Consider the following 7,531-nt stretch of genomic DNA (forward strand, 5'->3'; position numbering starts at 1 on the left):
AAAATTCAACACACTAACAACCGATACACCAACAAGCCTGTATGGAATAGACTGAACTTTAAGATAAGCGTGGAAGTCTCAAAGAATCGCCAAACCTGGAGGTTAGATGACTGAAGAAATATTAACTGCAGACAGGAATGCAACTTCTGGACCAAGTTGTGACAGAACATCATTCAAGAATATAAACTGTAAGCCATTTTCCAGCTACAAATGACACAGAAACAGCTGAAGCATTTCGACGCATGCTAGTGTAGACCACTAGGTTCTAATAAGAGAGCATATTTGAAAACCAATTATGACAGTCCCTTGAAGAGCTCAGGTAAGTATGCTGAGACCCATGCAGCTCATTTTGTATGTTAATGACCTAGCAGTCAGTATTATAAGAGGCATTCAATAAACAATGTAACACATTTTTTCTGAAAGCAGGTTGGTTTTATTCAGAATTCCAGTACACCATATTGTTTTCCATTCTTTTGGCTACAAATCCCATTTTTCAATGTCTCTGTTCAGTGTGATGGCCTTACACCACCTCACTGGGAGGGCATGTATGCCCACATGGCACCACTGTAATTGTTGACGTCAGAGGCAATGTCTTGCTGTGTCAGTAACCTCCCTATCACTCACATACTGCTTCCCATGGAGCGCAGCCTCCATTTGGTCAAATAGGTGGTCCTTGATTGCTGTCTATCGTCTTCTGTTAGTTGGCGAGGAAACCAGTGCGCACACACCTTTGAGCACATCAACCTGTGGACAAGTGTGTAAGTACTACCAATAGAGAGGTCCAGTTGTGCAGCCTTGTGTTTGAATGTGATCCATCAATCACTTTGAATGACAGTATGCACACATTCCAACATTTTAGGGGTCACAGTTGTGTGATGCCAGCCATCATGCTGAAGATCAAACAGGTTCACATGACCTTGTGATGGTGATAGACCACTCGCCCAACAACTCACTATGTTTTTGTTCACTGTCAGGTCTCTGTAGACATTTGCAAGAGCCTGTGAGTATCTGTAATGATCTTGTTTTCCGCCAGATGAAACTCAATAACAGTTCACTGCTAGAAACACAACCCCGTTACAACTGCTAGAAACACAACTCCGTTACAGAAGCCATTTCGAAGGCTACACATAGCTCTGCCGCCTATTGGATCTTTATGGAACTATAGGGACTGAAGCGGGAAGTTTTATCATAATGTCTTGCAACAAATTACACATTTTTTCAACCGAAATTGGCCGAGAAAAAATATATGTTGCATTACTTATTAAACACCCCTCGTAACAGCAAACTCGTACTTTCTGCGTATGATACTGTTACATATAATGAAGTACTGCCTGAAAAAAGCAACGCAACTGTCCTCTCTTGCAGAAGTGATAATCCTGCAAGGTATGCAGGAGAATTTCTGTGAAGTTTGTGGGGTAGAAGATAGGTATTGGCGGAAAGCAGGAAGGGCGTGTCATCAGTCGTGCTTGTACAGCTTGGACACTTTCAATAGTCATAAATGTAAAATTGTGTGCTTCACAAAAGCTATGGTTATAATTTCAACAGGGCACTGTTGGAGTCAGACCACTCGTAGAAAGAGCGGAATGTAGAAGTTTATGGAGATATCAAACGAAATTATCACATAGGCTCAATTTTAGGTAAAGCATACTTTGGTTTGTTGGTAGGATGTTGGTAAATTGCAGTCAGTGTACAAAGAAAATTGCTTATAAAACACTTCTGTGACCAATCCCAGAATATTGGTCACTCAAACCAGATGTAACTAATACGGGATACTGAATGTACTGTAAATGACTGATGCATGAATACAATTCCCAAAGTTTGTGTCATGCCCACCAGCTGACATTACAAGTGCTGTGATTTGACAAAATGGCAATAGAACAAGAAAGAGGAGATTTCACCTCCAAGCTGATATTCAATGACTCAACAACCTTCCATTTATGTGCAAATGTTAATCGTCATAATATGAGGGAGTGAGGCACAGAAAATCCTCTTTGTCAGCGACTTACGCGTCTTTGTGATGGTGATGAGACGAAATTATTGGGAGAAAACAAACATCTAGTGCCCAAGCGAAGAAAACATCTGACACAGCCAGGAATCGAACTTTTTTGTAACTAATACATATTTTATTTAGAATTAAAAACGAGAATACATTTTATATAGTTACAAATTATATGTTATTTTTCATTATTCTTTCAACATTTCCCTCACTTAATGTCTTTTGTTCTCTTTTCCACTTGTAAACCAGTGAAATAGATTATGTTTGAGTTCCGATTTTAATAGTCATTTTTCCATATATTGTAGACCCAGTCAAGACTTGACTGACAATCAGACAACCTGTGGACAAGCATTTAGTACGAATAGGTAGATAAATATATGTAGGTAACTAACGTTTCATGCTTTGCATTAAACTACATGATGGATTTATGCTGTTCACTATAAACTAAATTATACAACTATTTTAATCGTCATATGCTATGCAGTTAAAGAAGAAGGTAGACACATAATACGTGAAATGCACATAATAAACAAAAACAGAAGAACAAAACAGAGGACTCAGTTGTATGCAGTATGGTGTGATAAGTATGAAGACATATTTGGTTTATAGGTAAGATCTAAACAAACAGATTTCAAATGCAGCAAGGAGACGCCTACAAATGAGAAACAAAAAAGCTAACACAATAGTTAGACTTTGTGTATGTTGCAGGCACAATAATGGTGTATGGATGCACAAGAGTAAGTGGGAAATGATTTTACTGCAGCACTTTTCACTTTTCTTACACCAAAACAATCACTTTTACTGTGTGTGTAACGAAAATGGTGGCGAGATAGAGAGAGCAGGTCATAAAGAGACAGGAAACACTTTCTCACTTAATCACTTGATTCACTGCACTTTTCTTTTCTTCTTGCCTTTGACAAGAAGATGTACATATACATGTGTGTGTAGATGGGGAGTGATATTACTGCTGGACCCATATGGCAGGGAGAGTTGTCTGCAGGTTATAGAAGTTTTCTTGGTATGTTCTGTGCTCCCTGGCTTTCTTGTGTTCTTCCCAGAGGTCCATCAGGAAGTCCAGTAGGTCCATTTGTTTTTTTACTGTGATGGCTAGATTTGTCATTGTGAGGATCAATAATGTTGTCAATCGTTTTGGACATGGAAATGGTTTAGTACCTGGGACGGCAAGGGTGCAACTCTGTGTTCTGTTTATTTGCACTAGTAGTTGCTTACGTGTTCCCCATATTTTACATCTATTTTTGCACATGAAGTGATGTTCCAAGGTGTCCTTGCTACTGCATGTTTCGTATTAGTCTGTTGCTATGAGGATCATTTGGCCAGCGTTTAGTTTGTTGGTCCATTCTGTTAATAATTTGGTATCAAGTCTGTTTGACGTCCTTTGGCAGAGCGGTTTTGGAAACGTGTGTCCTTTTACGACCAATTATAGATAGGAAATGTGGTTCCGGTTTCGTTCCTTGCTAGCGTCATGTTTACAGCCCTATATATTTGCTGTAATGTCCTTTGTTTGGGATTAGCCACGATGGTAAATGTGTAATTTTTGTCGAGGTAGTGGTGCCTGATGAGTCGCAGTCTGCATGGGATTTGTTTGGCTTAAATTGGCACTTTCTCCAACAGAGGTCTGAATTTTTTCAGCACTGTGGCCATGAGGCTTCCTGTGTGTCGTCTTGAATGGCGAGAGGCCGTCATAACAGCAGTGATGCACATTTTGTTTTTATGTCAACGAGTCTACTCCCACTTCTCCCAGCAGTGAGGACGTTTCTTGCACTACCTTGACGATTTCCCTTCACTGTTTCCACTGTGATGCTGAGGATTTGCGCCACATACCAGGCTTCGTTTTTTTTATGAACTCTATTTCCTGGTAAAGATTTAATTTTCTTCGATAATAATAGAAGCTGAACGAATGTTGGCGTGTATCCTAGTGAGATCCCGTAGGGTGTGTAATACATCTCTCCAGATGTATGTAGCCAATTTTAGAGAACAATGCTGTATGAAAATGCCGACTATATTTGCGCAACCCATCAGCTGGTTCTAGGTTTATGTTCGTAATCTTCATTAGCACAGTTTTTGTATTGTTTATTTTGTTGTTTTTGTGCCTGACGCTTCTTTGAACGTTTTCAGTATCGCTTCTGTCTTCTTTATGTCTTGTTGGTCTTCAATGAAAATTCCCATTTCAGAAGTGTATGCTGTACAGCCCCCCCCCCCTCATGAACCATGGACCTTACCGTGGGTGGGGAGGCTTGCGTGCCTCAGCGATACAGATAGCCGTACCAGAGGTGCAGCCACAACGGAGGGGTATCTGTCAAGAGGCCGGACAAACGTGTGGTTCCTGAAGAGGGGCAGAAGCCTTTTTAGTAGTTGCAAGGGCAACAGTCTGGATGATTGACTGATCTGGCCCTGTAACACTACCCAAAATGGCCTTGCTGTGCTGGTACTGCGAACAGCTGAAAGCAAGGGAAAACTACGGCCGTAATTTTTCCTGAGGGCATGCAGCTTTACTGTGTGGTTAAATGATGATGGCGTCCTCTTGGGTAAAATATTCCGGAGGTAAAATAGTACCCCATTCGGATCTCCGGGCAGGGACTACTCAAGAGGATGTCGTTATCAGGAGAAAGAAAACTGGCGTTCTACGGATCGGAGCGTGGAATGTCAGATCCCTTAATCGAGCAGGTAGGTTAGAAAATTTAAAAAGGGAAATGGATAGGTTAAAGTTAGATATTGTGGAAATTAGTGAAGTTCGGTGGCAGGAGGAACAAGACTTCTGGTCAGGTGACTACAGGGTTATAAACACAAAATCAAATAGGGGTAATGCAGGAGTAAGTTTAATAATGAATAGGAAAATAGGAATGCGGGTAAGCTACTTCAAACAGCATAGTGAACGCATTATTGTGGCCAAGATAGATACGAAGCCCACGCCTACTACAGTAGTACAAGTTTATATGCCAACTAGCTCTGCAGATGACGAAGAAATTAAAGAAATGTATGATGAAATACAAGAAATTATTCAGATAGTGAAGGGTGACGAAAATTTAATAGTCATGGGTAACTGGAATTCGAGAGTAGGAAAAGGGCGAGAAGGAAACGTAGTAGGTGAATATGGATTGGGGCTAAGAAATGAAAGGGGAAGCTGCCTGGTACAATTTTGCACAGAGCACAACTTAATCATAGCTAACACTTGGTTCAAGAATCATAAAAGAAGGCTGTATACATGGAAGAAGCCTGGAGATACTGATTGGTTTCAGATAGATTATCTAGTGGTAAGACAGAGATTAGAAACCAGGTTTTAAATTGTAAGACATTTCCAGGGGCAGATGTGGACTCTGACCACAATGTATTGGTTATGACCTGTAGATTAAAACTGAAGACACTGCAAAAAGGTGGGCATTTAAGGAGATGGGACCTGGATAAACTGAAAGAATCAGAGGTTGTACAGAGTTTCAGGGAGAGCATAAGGGAACAATTGACAGGAATAGGGGAAAGAAATACAGTAGAAGAAGAATGGGTAGCTTTGAGAGATGAAGTAGTGAAGGCAGCAGAGGATCAAGTAGGTAAAAAGACAAGGCCTAGCAGAAATCCTTGGGTAACAGAAGATACATTGAATTTAACTGATGAAAGGAGAAAATATAAAATTGCAGTAAATGAAGCAGGCAAAAAGGAATACAAACGTCTCAAAAATGAGATCGACAGAAAGTGCAAAATGGCTAAGCAGGGATGGCTAGAGGACAAATGTAAGGACGTAGAGGCTTACCTCACTAGGGGGAAGATAGATACTGCGTACAGGAAAATTAAAGAGACCTTTGGAGACAAGAGAACCGCTTGCAAAAACATCAAGAGCACAGATGGAAACCCAGTTCTAAGCAAAGAAGGGAAAGCAGAACGGTGGATGGAGTATATAGAAGGTCTATACAAGGGCGATGTACTTGAGGACAATATTATGGAAATGGAAGAGGATGTAGATGAAGATGAAATGGGAGATAAGATACTGCGTGAAGAGTTTGACAGAGCACTGAAAGGCCTGAGTCGAAACAAAGCCCACGGAGTAAACAACATTCCATTAGAACTACAGACAGCCTTGGCAGAGCCAGTCCTGACAAAACTCTACCATCTGGTGAGCAAGATGTATGAGACAGGCGAAATACCCTCAGACTTCAAGAAGAATATAATAATTCCAATCCCAAAGAAAGAAGGTGTTGACAGATGTGAAAATTACCGAACTGTCAGTTTAATAAGTCACAGCTGCAAAATACTAACACTAATTATTTACAGGCAAATGGAAAAACTGATAGAAGCCGACCTCGGGGAAGATCAGTTTGGATTCTGTAGTAATGGTGGAACACGTGAGGCAATACTGACTCTATGACTTATGTTAGAAAATAGATTAACGAAAGGCAAACCTACGTTTCTAGTACTTGTAGACTTAGAGAAAGCTTTTGACAATGTTGACTGGACTACTCTCTTTCAAATTCTAAAGGTGGCAGGGGTAAAATACAGGGAGCGAAAGGCTATTTAAAATTTGTACAGAAACCAGATGGCAGTTATAAGAATCGAGGGGTATGAAAGGGAAGCAATGGTTGGGAAGGGAGTGAGACAGGGCTGTAGCCTATCCCCAATGTTATTCAATCTGTAGATTGAGCAAGCAGTAAAGGAAACAAAAGAAAAATTCGGTGTAGGTATTAAAATCCATGGAGAAGAAATAAAAACTTTGAGGTTCGTTGACGACATTGTAATTCTGTCAGAGACAGCAAAGGACTTGGAAGAGCAGTTGAACGGAATGGACAGTGTCTTGAAAGGAGGATATAAGATGAACATCAACAAAAGCGAAACGAGGCTAATGGAATGTAGCCGAATTAAGTCGGGTGATGCTGAGGGAATTAGATTAGGAAATGAGACACTTAAAGTAGTAAAGGAGTTTTGCTATTTGGGGAGCAAAATAACTGATGATGGTCGAAGTAGAGAGGATATAAAATGTAGACGGGCAATGGCAAGGAAAGCGTTTCTGAAGAAGAGAAATTTGTTAACATCGAATATAGATTTAAGTGTCAGGAAGTCATTTCTGAAAGTATTTGTATGGAGTGTAGCCATGTACGGAAGTGAAAAATGGACGATAAATAGTTTGGACAAGAAGAGATTTTGAAATGTGGTGCTACAGAAGAATGCTGAAGATTAGATGGGTAGATCACATAGCTAATGAGGAAGTATTGAATAGGATTGGGGAGAAGAGAAGTTTGTGGCACAACTTGACTAGAAGAAGGGATCGGTTGGTAGGACATGTTCTGAGGCATCAAGGGATCACCAATTTAGTATTGGAGGGCAGCGTGGAGGGTAAAAATCGTAGAGGGAGACCAAGAGATGAATACACTAAGCAGATTCAGAAGGATGTAGGTTGCGGTAGGTACTGGGAGATAAAGAGGCTTGCACAGGATAGAGTAGCATGGAGAGCTGCATCAAACCAGTCTCAGGACTGAAGACCACAACAACAACAACAACAACAACAAGCTGTATGTTCTACAGTCTTGTCTC

The sequence above is a fragment of the Schistocerca americana genome, chromosome 6, assembly GCF_021461395.2.
Source record: "Schistocerca americana isolate TAMUIC-IGC-003095 chromosome 6, iqSchAmer2.1, whole genome shotgun sequence".
In the NCBI taxonomy this organism is placed as follows: Eukaryota; Metazoa; Arthropoda; class Insecta; order Orthoptera; family Acrididae; genus Schistocerca; species Schistocerca americana.